Raw genomic sequence first — 15,019 nt, forward strand, 5'->3', positions numbered from 1 at the left:
GATGCAATGGCTACAATCACTTCATTACTACAAATTCCAAAGCAATAGAGTCATTACGAGTTCCTGGTAGAGCAACTGTTCTCCCCAGCCTATGACCACTCTGAATCCCATGTTATCTATGCCTTGACTGGTTTAGATTATCCATTATATGGACCAATATACAACTACCTCAAGAATAATATCTTACCCATTGACCAATCCCATAACCAGAAACGTAATTTTATCTGGCAAGCTGCCCGTTATACCCTTATCGTTGATACTTTGTATCGTCGAGGTCTAGATGGTACTCTTCTTCGTTGTCTTGATCGTAATGATTCTGATTCTAATTTACATGAGCTTCACGAAGGTATTTGTGGAGCACATTCAAGTGGTACTACTCTTGCTAAAAAACTTCTAAGAATGGGATACTACTAGCCTACAATGGAGAAAGACTCATATCACTTTGCCAAGAAATGTCCTAAATGCTAGATCCATGGTAATCTAATACATGCACCAGCATAGGAACTGCAACCATTTACAACATCCTGGCCCTTTTGTCTGTGGGGACTAGACTTAGTTGGAAAAATTCATCCTTCATCTTCAAATGGACACAAGTTTATTATAACAGCAACAAAATACTTTACCAAATGGATCGAAACAGTTCCCATGACCACAGTGACTAGGAAACAAATTGCCTCTTTTATCCTCAATTATCTAATTTGCAGATATGGTATTCCAAGTTCCATCATCATAGATAATGGACAACCTTTCAAAAACCAAGATGTACAAGAACTATGTGAAAAATTCAAAATCCAACATCAGTTCTCTACACCATACTACCCACAGGGAAATGTTCAAGCAGAAGCATCTAACAAGACAATACTAAAGATCCTAAAGAAAACAGTGAATGATGCAGGCAAAGATTGGCATGTACAACTTAATCTAGCACTTTGGGCATACAGAACCAACATCTGCACACCTACAGGAGCAACACCATACTCATTGGTATATGGATCAGAAGCCATTTTACCACTAGAAGTAGAAATCCCATCTCTCAGAGTCTCTTTGAAAGGTTTAATCCCAGATGAAGAGTATCGAGTTAACCGACTGCAAGAACTTGAACTATTAGATGAAAGACATCAACATGCTTACACTCATCTTAAAGCATATCAATAACGCATGTGCAGGAGCAACAATCACAAGGTCATCCCTCACAACTTCAAAGTTGGTGACCTAGTCCTCAAAAAAAATCCAAGAAATCAGCAAGATCGAGAAAAGAAAGGGAAGTTTGAACCTAACTGGTTGGGTCCCTATGTCATCATATCAGTCTATGGATCAGGTGTCTATCAGCCAACAACTTCAGAAGGAGATGTGCTCGACGAACCAACTAACAACATCCATCTGAAGAAGTACTAAACTTAAGTAGCCTAGTGCACGGAAAAAGCCAAAACAAGCAAAAAAAAATTTAAAAAAAAAAAATCCAGAAAAAGCAAAAACACAAAGTACAATAAAAACAAATGGTGAAAACTTGGTAAATAGGTGCTCTTGTGAAAGAATGGCTCCTCTATCTATCTCCATACCATTTTATCTTTAAAAACACTATCGGTCATTGCCCGACACTTAGCACATATCCATTCAGGACATACTTAGCGTAGTCACTATCCTGGGTTATCCATATATATCCTCTTACCACATTCCACCATGTCTTTGAAATCACTGTACATATTCACATCAAGAGGCACACTCAGCTAGGGGCATTAAAATCGTCACAACTTGTGAACATTCAAGATATCAAAAGATAGAAGCATGGCATCCAACAACCAAAACTACACTTCATCGCAAAACAAAACACAAAATTCACAAAAAATACCAAGGATGGATGATTTTCTGAAGAACTGAATGTTGCATTATCGCATACAAATCTTGACTATTTTTGCATTTTGAGCTTTTTAAATTATTGGATTCTCTTCCTTTTCTCACTCAAAATGCTTCGAAGCTAGAGATCATGGGGAAACTCCAATATTGTCGTAGTCTTATGTCTGGGAGGTGATCAATTGTACTGTGTGAATACTTGCCTCGAGACGTGATACATCGAATATCACTGAAGGCATGATTCCACTTCACACATACAAATGATTTAATCTTGTCTATTTATACGCAATACGCACTCAAGTCATCCTGGTTCAATTATACCTTGACGCTTGTGCTATCTTGCAAAATCAAAAATCATGTAAATTTTTCTCAGGTCATTATGGTTCAAATATACCATTGTGCTTGTATAAATTTTCAACATATCCCAAAATCAAATCAATGCTCAATGATGACACTTATCTCGAAAGCAAATAACATATGGTTGTATTAGGATGGCAAATGCAGAATGAGGATGCTCCAAAAATATAGTTACATATCATTTTACAATTAGTTGCATATCATTTTAACATAGTTGCATATCATTTTTCACTTAGTTACATATCATTATCATACATCTCAAAGATACATTTCACAGCATATAAAATCATACATCTCATTTTCAAGATACATCTCACAAACATATTAATAGCATACATCCTGCATCATACATTATATCATATATTTAAGCATTGCATCATCATCACATAATGAAAAGAACACATAAGCACATCCATCCATATAACACATCACATGATCAAAGATAATGATGCCATATATATATATCTCCCCAAAATGATCAAAATGTACAAAATATATCATCACTGTGCCCAGTACAAAGAATATAATGATAAAAAATACAACAGAGACCATGTCTCTCAAGTATGACTATCCCCTGACGAAGATGGTCTAGCTCCAGATGTCTCCACCCCTGGATCTCCAGGGGGATCCTGTCTCGATGGCCCTGTCAGACCTCATCTCTCAGACTGTGACCTAGTATCTCGAGATCGACTAGATTTCAACTGTGTGAAGCTCTATACTCAGCGATCCCTGGGTACCACAACCTCATAATGCTGCCGGTAGTACTCTGCCTCTTGAGCTCTCAATGATAGCTCTCTTAGGGTGTCTCTCATCAGACCACCTACCTTTGCTCTCTGCACACTGGCTGCAAGCTCCTCCGCTCGCCCCCTCCGCTCTATCTCTGTGTCCCAATTAGTGGTCAACTACGCAATCTACCACTGATATGTCAAAACTTGTGCCTGCAGCTACTGTACAATCACCTGCAGGGTCTGAATCTGAGCATCCTCAACATGAGTAGGGACCCAAACCCATAGTGGTACCTATGCAGGGGCATCCCCTCTAACTCTGCCTATCCTTAGTGTTGGAGGTGGGAGCACATCCATCCTCCTCCTCTGCACTGGTCGCATCACCTCATCAGTACCCCCCACTGCAGCTAGCACCTCCCCCACCCTCCCCTCTCCACCAACTCTAATAGCTAATCTGCCTCTCCCCCTGTCTATCACCACCTGTCTAACTGCTCTCTCCACACCTCTATCTCCTCTCCTCCCTCTATCTCCCTACCTCCCTCTAACTCCTCTCCCTCATCGTCCTTCTCCATCATCTCCATCATCCTCATCATCTCCCTCTCCCTCCTCATCATCATCATCGAATGCCGGCTGCATCTCCTAGGGATCAGATATCCTGGCCACTGCCCGTGCAGTAAACAATCTTGTGAACTCATCAGTCATGCCCGCATCCAAAATCTCCAGGGCATAATCCCATATCTGACCTGCCAAACTAACAAACTCCTCCACCGCCACCGCGCTATCAATGGTCGGGCCCCAATCTGATACGTCCTGCCTCCGCCGTACATATAATCAAGCCCCCTGAGGTATACCCTGCTGTCGACCAAAATATCTCAAAACTCTGGTCACCACAAACCTCTCAATCATAAATGGGGTCCTCCCAATCAGGTATCTCATCATAAAAATGTAGGGAATCTCCACCCCATCCTTCGCCCACACCTCACACCCTGTATACAGTCGCCATGTGACTGTATTGATGTCATCCAGCACTCTCCTCCAATGCTCTAGTTTTCCCAGCTTCCGCTGGATAACTAGACCCCTGTATCCATAAGCATATGCACATCCCACGGGCCTATCTCTGTCTGCTAATGGCCTAGAAGCCGGAATGTGCTCCCAGCACCATACCTATAACAGCGTCACGCCAGCTGACAAACTGTCGTACCCTAGGTATACCACCTCATGCAAGTCCCTGTATAGATGGGCTAGCATGGTCGATCTCCATGCGAACCTATGACCCTGTGTAACCATCTCCTCTAAAACCAGCACCCATCCCATAGAGAATCCCTTTAACCTGCGATTAGGACAAAGGAATCCACCAATAAACCCTGCTAGTACTGATGGAAGTGGTGCATAATATAGGTCTAGGAACTCCTACCATGGGATCTCATATCTGCAGACTGTCTCATTGTGAAAAATGCAGTGAAGTGCCTCTGTACCACCCTCCTCTGACTGCTCATATGGTAGTAGTGCACCTACTACTGGTATGCGCAGGATCCTGTAACAGTCCTCTGGTGTGACTGTCATCTCACCTATGGCAAAATGAAAGGTGTTTGTGTCGCTGTGCCACCTCTTTGCAAGTGTTGTAAGTAGCCCCCGGTTCATAGTAAACCGAGGCATATCCAACAGGGATGTCAACCCACATCTCTCAATGATATCCAGGTCGGCCTAAGTCAACTGTGGTATCAATGTCCATAGCCTCAAAAATCACTCCTGCAACTGAACCACGCCCAATCACTCCTATCAACAAGCAAAACAAGTCCAATATCTGTTTCCACATCAAAACAAAGATATCAAAATCACACTCACATCAACAACATGAAACAATTTGCTCATCTACATCAAGTTCAAAATCCTATCATTTCATATCAACTTGTAAAACAACTCAAGTTATCAAAAACCATATCAAAACTTTTAACACAACTCAAGCCTCCAAAATCACATAAACTTGTAAAACAACTCAAGTTTCCCACCCACATCAGCTTGTAAAACAACTCAAGTTTCCAACCCATATCAGCTTGTAACACAAATCAAGCTTCACACATTAAACTTGAAACAGAGTGCAAAAACAAATCATCTTTTGATCAACACAACACATTGATATCTATGCATAACTTGACATATCACAAATCAAAACAAGTTATATCGACACTCATATTGGACGAATCAATAAAAACCATGACCGCAAAACACAACAATTTCACAAATCAACTCATCTCGCAAAAATTTTTCGGATGCGCTAAAATAGGTTATCTACACACTAAAATCCACCCACGTGCTAGGCTATTTTACCTACGTGCTAATCTATTTACCCTATGTGCTAGACTGACTCTACACGCTAATCTTTTGCCCCCATGTGCCACCCAACCTGCCCTATGCGCTAACCTATACCTTGCTAACGCTACCTATTCGACCCTATGCGCTAGGTCTACCCTACGCGCTAAAACCCCTTACCCATGCGAACCCCTATGACCCCTATGCACTAGGTCTACCCTACGTGCTACCCTACTGACCTGACGCACTACCCTACATTTGGCATGCGCTATTTTCATTCCCTGCGTTACCCTAGACTTTCTATACGCTACGCTATTTTGTTTGGGATGCAGCCCTAAAATTCAGCTTCATGCGCTACCTAAATCTTCATATGCACTAAATTGCGACTTTGACGCCTAAAACCGAATTTCAAAAATAAAAAAATGACCAAAAACGACCAAATCAAAAATCAAAAAAGGGTCAAAAGTGTTGACTTTTTGGTGGTCCATATGCAACAGGTCGCCAGTACCTCCGAACACGCTCAAAATGATGCCTAGAATATGGGATAGGCATTTTGACTTCAGACCAAATTCTCTTTCTCCAAAGTCAACAATGCACAAATGAATCAAATCAAAACACTTTTTCCCTTTTATAGGAGGAAAATGAAATTAGGGTTAGCAAACAAGACATGTAATGTGGTCGCGGTCTCCCCTATACCCTACATAATGTACATTATCGAGAGATGAATCAATTTCCATATTTCACATAGACAAAATCATACACACCACACACAAACCATCAATTCCAATCAAAATTTTCAAAATATTGATTCATCTCCCGAGGGGGCATCACACATCAAATCAAATCTAGGGCACGACTTGCAAATCATGATAGCAACACAAAAATTTCATTTGATCATAAATCATGATAACACATCATTTTCTTTGAAATAACATGTGCACACACGTCACTTCAAAGAGGGGCAAAATGTAGATGTATAAAAATGACCATATTCCTAAATGAATATTTTATGTTCATTTCTCTATTTAATTAAATCCAATTTAATTAAATTACCCGTATTCCTCTATTTAATTAAGTAAATCACTCAATTAAATTCACTATACCCATTTAATGAATAAATCATTTTATTCAATTAAATCTCCCCTATCCACTTTTAATTACATTTAAATTTAATTAAAAAGTTATCCTAAATTAAATAAATCTAATTTATTTAATTTCACCAAATTGCAACCAAATTGAATTAAATTAACTTTATTTCAATTAAATCCTATTATCCCTCCATCCACTTGCAAAATCCTACATCTCCCACTTGCCTTCCTAAAACCCCTTCCTAAACCCTTTCCTAAATTCTTCTAGACTCTAATCACTTCTAATTAGCCTAACCCATCTTCTAAACTTTGTCACATCCCTAAGCAAGGGGAGGTCACTTCTCAAAACCTTAAAGTCTTTGATAACCATTAAAGGCTTCAAGTCTTCAACCACTTAATTTCCCAAAGTCTCCCAAACCATTAATGGTTAATTCAACCCTCTTACATGGTTAGAGACGTTTTGCCTAACTTAACCTTCATCCAACCCAAGGGTCTCATCAAGCCTTTAATGCTTTGACCATGATTATCTCTTAATCATTTGCACAAGAGTTTATCCTTGAATTAACTCTTAATCCAATGGGTAATCTTAACTTAAGCTTGACCCTTACCCTCTAGATAGCCATAAGGTCTTCTCAGGCATTTAATGCCTCCAACCCCTTCTCTCAACCCAACCCTATGTTGACAGTTGTCACCATTTCATTGGTGCAAATTGCAAACATGGATTCCCAACTTTCAAACTTAGCCCTTGATTAACTCTTTCAAATCTTGACCATCCATTGCCCTATTTTTGCTATAAATAGAGCTCTCATCCCTCCATTTTGATCATCCAAGTCTGTAGTATCATACTTATGCTCAAATACATTCAAGCTTTCATTTTATATATGCTCATCATTTAGCCTCTCTTTTAAATAGGAATTAGTCTAAATATGCATGTTTAGAATACTTTCTTTATCATTTAGCTCAATCATAGACTAATATATCATGTTAGGATAGTATTTATACTAACCTTGTCATCTTATAATCTAGTTTATTGCATTTTAAGATCATGCATAGCTTAGGATGCATTTCATTCTAAAATCTATCAAAAGCATCCCTCGTTCTTGCATTTGACATCCCTAAACCATTTTGCTCAGTGATCTGAGAGCAAAAACGTTGGTTTGAGGGATTGTGTAAGATAGAGAATCATGGGACCATCCTTGGGAAGCCAAGTTATGCTTCATAACTCCATAGCTTGCACCAAGAAGTCTTGTGGGTGTGTGAGCAAGGCTCCATAGAGCTCCGTTTTTCACATATTGAGTTCTATCGACCCGCTTTTCCCACACACACCCTGTACACCAAAATTAGAAAATAACCACACCACTGCAAAGAGCACAAACAATTAGCCCAAATAAAATAAAATTGCACTTAAAAAGGAGCAAAATTGAGCAAGTTATGAGCCTCTAAAGTTGACCCCAAAATCCAAACTGCTCAACAGAGAGGGGTCTAAATTTATTTATTTTTTAAATGTTGATTGGGTGCTGACTGAGCGGCTGACTATGCAAAAAAATGTCAAGTGGTACTGACTAGACAGATCTGTTGATGTGGCAAGTGACTGGACCTGCTGCAAACGTGTTAGGAAAACGTGATAGGTAGTGGGCCCAACTAATGTGGCATTGTTTGGCGGGCCCTATTGGTAGTTGTCAGTGGTTAGGTGGTCGGCGGTCAGAATTTTGTTGGTTGTCGGAAGTCTACTAGCAGGAGGCACCGATGGTGGAGTCAGTGCCCGGCGGTGGTGGCTGGAGCTTTTGCGGGCTCAGCGGCGGTGGGACCAAAGTGGCTAGAGCAGGTAGCAGTGGTGGGGCTAGAGTGGCCTGCGCGGGCGGCGACGTGGAGGTTGCGGTGGCTGCTACGGGTTGTGGTGGCTATCACGGGCGGAGCAGTGGCTATCGATGGCTATGGGTAGATCTCTCTTCAGGGAACTACTACCGAAAAGTGGCCTGTATGCCGAAAAGTGGGGCCCGAAACCTGCGAATCCTACATAAGATACGGTGGGGCAGGGGGGGTCTATGGACCCCAAAAAAACCTTTTTTAAAATTTTTTTCAAAAAATTCGCTTACGCCTTTTGATTTTTTATATTTTTTTTGTAGAATAATAGAAAAAAAATTTGCAGAAAAAAACTTTTTTTTAGAAAAAAAATCCGAAATCCATACCGTACCACCCAAACTGGGCAAAAAAATCCTCCACACCCAAAATTTGATTTTCGCCAAAATAGGTCGAGTTTATACTTGATTTTTATGGAAATGGCCTCCCAGACGCAATGGTGAGGTCGAAAATGCTCTAAGATGCCTCCAAAAGACGATGTCCCTCAAATCCAAAAATAGAAGCCTTCCAAGATGTCTCCAAAAACCAATCAATTGAAGCCCCAATGGCTCTGATACCATGTGAGATTTTGCCAAGATCAAGGGCACAATGAAAAGTATAAAAGAGAGACAAAAGAATGACAAGAACAAATTGTATTCTCATCAATATGCGAATGATCAACTGCATTAATCAATACAATGAATATAGGCTTGCTTATATAGGCAAGGCCTTATGGATATACGAGCACACAATCATGACATGTGGCTCAATGTGAAACAAGGGTAGGTCAGAATTACTAGGGGTAGGTAGGAGAAATAATAGAATATTCCACAAGAGGTGGATGACCCAGCGAATGTGGAGTGTAACAGCAAAATAAGACCACAAAAGGTGGAGTTTCTCCTACAAGCTATATCCCTATATGCACACTTCCCTAAGTGTCTCAAATCCAAACTATGAAGAGATGCATTATCCTAAGTTAACTTAAGTACAGTGTAATAATATCCATAATGAATATTTATTTACACCAATAGATACTTGTGTAAAGGGAATTCAGGATGCACTATATGAGGGGGGAAATATTTATAAATCATGCCTAACACTATCTAAGTTCACCCAAGATATTAAGAAAAAGGATAAAGAGCATGAGGATCAACTTGCCCAGATGTATCAATCATTTGATCCCTTATTAGTCTCCTTGAGAAGTCACGAAGACCAAGTAATATCTTCGGATGAGAAAATTGGGAGTTTGAGTTAGGAAAAAGAGAAAATAATTGGCAAAGTCTGTGAACTTAGGAATCTCATTACTCCCAAATTGGATATCACGCTTAGTGGTCTGGAAGATGCGCAAAGTGCCATGAAATCCACAACATTAATCGATCTCAATTCAGAAAAGGAACTTGCATACTTGTTCAGTGGGCCTATAACTATGTTGGAGAGTCTCAAGAAGGGCTAGGATAGCCACCTAAATTCTTTGAAGAATTCTTATGTAGACATCTTCAAATTTTTGTAAGTATAAAAGGACTATGTGTACATATGTAAATAACATTTTTGGCTTGAATTTTTTATTTTCTATAACTTTACCTATCCCATTGATGTCAAAGGGGGAGAGTAGAGGAGTGGAAAATGTTGATCTTAGGGGGAGTTGTTGATTTTTGGAGTCCGGTAGTAAGATCTTTGGCTGCAGTGTATATATCTTGGTTTTTGTCTGACACTAAGTCATTTTTCCCTAAGTGTTTCCATCAATGCCAAAGGGGGTGATTGTTGGAAAGAGACATTGCATTGTTGTTTTGATGTTGTCATTGATGGAAACTAGAGTCAGATATCCAATCCGCAGTTCATGATTCATTCATACCAAAAGATTGATTGAGGTTCGGTGAAGTCCAATGAGAAGAACAGGACATCCGACAAAGTGTGCAGTAATTTGATTGGCAATTCATTTGTGTTGAGTATTTTGTGTTGCAGATCTCAAAGATGCATTGTGCATGTGTAATATAATATGCCTTAGTCCAGGTTTATGGCCTTCGGTGTTAAGGCTTGTGTAAATTGGAAGATCCAGTAGATAGGTTTTTGAGTAGAATAGTGCTTATCAGTAGTAATGTGTGAAGATCCATTGTGTAGAGTGATTTTGGTGGTTGTTTGTGTTTTTGAGGTTAGTGAGTCAGCATGTGGAAGCATGTGGATAATTTTCTTTGGTCTGCATGATTGTTTTGGATCAGATTGAGCCGACTTGTGTAACACATTTCATTTGTATGTTATGCATTTTTGGGCCGACATGATGAAGATCTCAAATGTTGATGTGGATATATAAGACCAATTTATATGATCATTTTTTATATTGATGGTTGTATGATGTGTGTATAGGAGATTGTGCATAGTTTCAAGTGTGCAAGTGAAATATTTGAGCTCTGGAATACAATAGAATATCATAACAGAGTAGTGTTGTAGAAGAAAGTATTTTGTGCTTAATCGGAACTATTTTTGGCATTTGTAGATGTTGTAGCCTAGAGTTTGTAGCCCTTACTGTAATTTGAGCAGTGAGCTCTAGGAAGTGTGCTTGAATGCATGTGCATTCCCCTCATGTAATATTATTACACTTCTAACAAGGTATACTAATATTGTGGGTCTCAATCCCACCATGATTTTTCCCTTAATTGAGTTTCGACATAAAAATCCCAATGTTATGGTGTTGTGATTATTTGCTTTGTATTTCTACACTCTACTTTTATTCATTTGCATTAAGTGGTTTAAAGGACAAAATAAGAATGTTAAAATTTGCAGAACACTAGTTCACCCTCCCCTTCTCAGTGTTCCTTGATTCCAACAATACCAAGTTAGTTTCTTTGATGTAGTTTGCCAAGCTATCCAAATGGAGTTGGACGAGGTTGAAACATAGATTTTAAAATAAGGAGCAAGAAAGAGATTGTCTTTCCAACTAACCAAATTCTAAGATCCTCCAACAGTATTTGTTTGAATATGATGTCAAACAATATGTTTCCAAGGAGCATTTCCATCCAAATCTCTCACAATCCATTTCATAGTGAGGCAAATGCCTTGAGTATAGGGGTATATAATTTCCAATCCTCCTTTGTCTTTTGGTTGGATGAAATGAATCCATTAAGTAGTTGGTATATCTTTTTTACTTCCCCATTTATCCCAAAGGGAACTTTTAATAAGCTAAGTCAGTTGATTGTAGTAGGTTTTAGAGGGAAGCTGTTGTAGGAGCACCTAGTTTTGAGTGCATTTTCTAAATTTTGGTGTGTTAGTCTATAGTTTGGTTTTGTATTGTGAATAAGGAACTACTCATAGGTCCAAGTGTGTTTTTGATATGCATTGGTAGTTTGGATGTCAATGAGATCATGTGTTTGCTCAATTTTGGCTGGTAAGCCCTTGTAAGCCTAAAATGGCATAAACATGCATTTTGGTGTAAAACATCTTGAAAAGCCTTATTTGGCATTGAGACATGTCATGTTAGTAATTTTTTGTCATCCTAGGTGGTTTAGAATAAGAAACAAAGCATGAAATGCAAAAATGCACTTTTTGGCAAAAGTTGTCAAAGTTGCTTGACAACATTTTGCAATGTTGAGCAACTTTTTGCAACTTTGAGAAAAGGGGTGGTTAAGCAACCGGTGGAGAGTTAGTTAGGCCCAAAATGGAATATAAATTATGTAAGTATGAATTTAATGAGGTTGGTGAATGCCTGGAGAAGATCATAATACATTTTGAAGACCATTTTCCAAGTTTTACCTTGTGTTTTCTCAAATTTGGAGCAGCAGTCTGCACTCCATTTATTGATTGTATTGTTGTTATTTGATAATTGTTTTTTACATATTATTTTAGTGCTTAGGAATCATCTTAGTTAGTTTTGTTGTAGGTTTGAATTGATCTTTTTATTTTGAAAGCTCTTGGCCTAGGCAAGGGTTTGAGAGACCCAAACATGGTTCCAGCTTGAAGTCCTTTGAGTTTATTTTAATAACCCTTGGAACTCAATCCATGGAACCTTTTTATAGTATAAATAATATTTGTTTTTATTTGGAGGTTATTGAAAGACCATTGGACATCATTTCCTTGGCAAGCTCAGTCATAGCCCGGTTAGGAAGTGATTGAAATTTTGCAAGTGCTTGCAGGGATGAGCAGGTTTGAAGTTGCCAAGTGTTTGGCATGAGAAAGTAGGGTGTGGAAGAGCCTATGTGAGAGTTTGGATGTGTGGTAGATTAGGGAAGACATTAAAACCTTGGAAGAAGACCAAAAAGACCCGAAAACCCTTCAAAACAAGCCATTTTTGGGTTTCATACCTATACAGTCAGATTGAGTTTCCTCACTTCATGAATATTAAAGTTCTCCCAAAAGAGTACTCAGATCATAAATTATTTTATCTATTTCTTTAGGATAATTTTGAGTTATTCCTCAAAAATCGGTTAGGTAGGGCTAATTGGGGCTCTAGGGCTCCTAGGCCTAGAAAATAGGAAAAGGAAAGAGCGATGGAGAAATGGATGAACCCAAACACAAAACCAATTGATTGGCATTGTAAAAACTTATGGACACCTTCTAAAACCCCTGCAAGCATATGTTAGGAGATTGATAGAGTAAGGTTGGATTTACCCTTGTGAATCTCAACTATGCCTGAGCAACTAGTGAGCACATACTGATTGGGAGCACTCATCGAGAGTTTGGATGTTTAGTTTGGTTGATAGACCACTGTATAATGAAGGTATCCCACTAAGACATCAATTTTCTTCCTTTTGGAAAAGGATTGACTCTCTTTGAGTCCCCTCCCCATTAGAAGCTAGCAAGAAGAGATGTAAACATGACTGGCTGAAGGTATTTTATTGGTGACTTGGATTCTACCAACCATGGAAAGGAACTTGTTGACCCAATTCAGAAGTTTGTTTTTTATTTTATGTAGGAACCAACTCCACATCTCTTTAAGTGAGATTTCAATACTGAAATGGATACCAAACTATCTTGTTATAGTGTCATGCTTCACCTCACGCCATTCACTAGGAATCCAAGGTGGCCAATTATTCAGGTGAGTTATTATGAATTCAATTTTAGGCATGGCCAACTTAGAGCTTGTAATTTTACACAAAAGCTCCAGAATATCCAAAATATTCTTCACTTCCTCTACATAATTTTATATGAATAGCATAGTCATTTGCAAAATGAGAATTAAGTGTTGTAGCATTGTCTGCCAGTAAGATACCACAAATAAGCCTATTTGAAAGAGCACGCTAAAACAAGTATCCAAGTGCATCAACCACAAGGACATAAACAAAAAGGGGCAAGGGGACAACCCTGTCGAATGGATTTTTGTAAGGGAAATCAAGGAGAAAGCACGCCATTGATAGCCACTCTAGCAAATGCATCCATGAATAATAGATTGATTTGTTTACAAATTTTAGGTCCAAACCCGAGCCATTTTAGCATTTTAAGGATGAAAGGCTAATGGATGGAGTCATAAGTTTTATCAAAATCAAGATTGATAATTAAAGTGTTTTGAGAAGATTGTTGGGTCTATAGACACCTAAAAAATGTCTCATTTGTCATGTAATAATTATTCCTCTAATTGATTAAATAAATCTTTAATTCTTTAATTAAGTTAATTAATCGTATTCTTCTAATTTCATATTTCTTCATCATCTTACTAATTATTCTATTTCCTATTCTATCATCATTTATGTTAGGATAACCGATGAACAACTGAGAGGGGGAGGTGAATCGGTTGTTAATAGATTATAACATTTAATCCACTTAATAACCTTTAATTGATTAAGTATCGGTAAAGCAGAAATAGATACCGGTAAACAATACAACTTAACAATTAAACAAATAATCAATACAAAGCAACCATACCACATAGCACAATGATTTGTACGTGAAAAACCCAGAAAGGGAAAAACCACGGTGGGAAGCCTACCCATAGTCAAATGATACTTTTGCAAAAAGTATGTGATGATGGCATGATGAAAGAATAAGTATCTAGTAGATTACTAAGAGGGGGGGATGAATCAGTAACTAGAAAAACTGATATAAACTTCCCAAACTCAAACTCAAACTCACAATGTAAACTTATCAATGAAATACCACTGTCAAGATCAATACTCATAAGAATACTAGTTGACTATTATAGCAACTTAACAGTAAACAACATCAACCTTGCAAACATCCAAATGCTTCATTTCTCAACACTTCCTGTTATCATGCCTTATCAGAAATAATTAATCAAATCAATCATAAGATCATAACCATAAAACATTCACCACATGACACAAGTATTTCTACGTGGAAAACCCAAATAGGTAAAAACCACGGTGAGATGAGACGCACAAGAAAATATTTGAACTCTTCTAAAGTTTTCCCTATTAGGAGCCTAGCCTGTTAAATCTTTTACAAAAGTTTTGTTAAGAACTGATCCTGTTAGGAATCACTCAGCGAAGAGATTGACTACAAATGCCTTGTTACAAGCAAATACCCCATAAGGAGTAACCTCAGTAGAGCATTTGAAAATCCAATCTTATGGACCACCTTGTTAGAGGATTTAATAAGTAACCAAGCTTGTTAGAGCTTACCCAATTAGGGGATTTCAATTCTATTGTAATTGTCAAAAAACAACAAGAGTTTCTTGATCTGTCTGAATAGCACTACATTTTCTTGATCAAATCCATTTAAGCTTCTATCTATCTTTACTGAAACTGCAGACTCATTCTTTGGTTAGGCAACCACACACTCAATTGATTTCTGCCAACTTTTGCCAACGCTTAAAACAAAATAACTTCATCGACCTTAAATACAAATCAATTAGGTTAGTAACACAATAAAAATCTAATCCTCTCACCGAGATTACAAACAAGT

The sequence above is a fragment of the Cryptomeria japonica genome, chromosome 3, assembly GCF_030272615.1.
Source record: "Cryptomeria japonica chromosome 3, Sugi_1.0, whole genome shotgun sequence".
Lineage (NCBI taxonomy): Eukaryota > Viridiplantae > Streptophyta > Pinopsida > Cupressales > Cupressaceae > Cryptomeria > Cryptomeria japonica.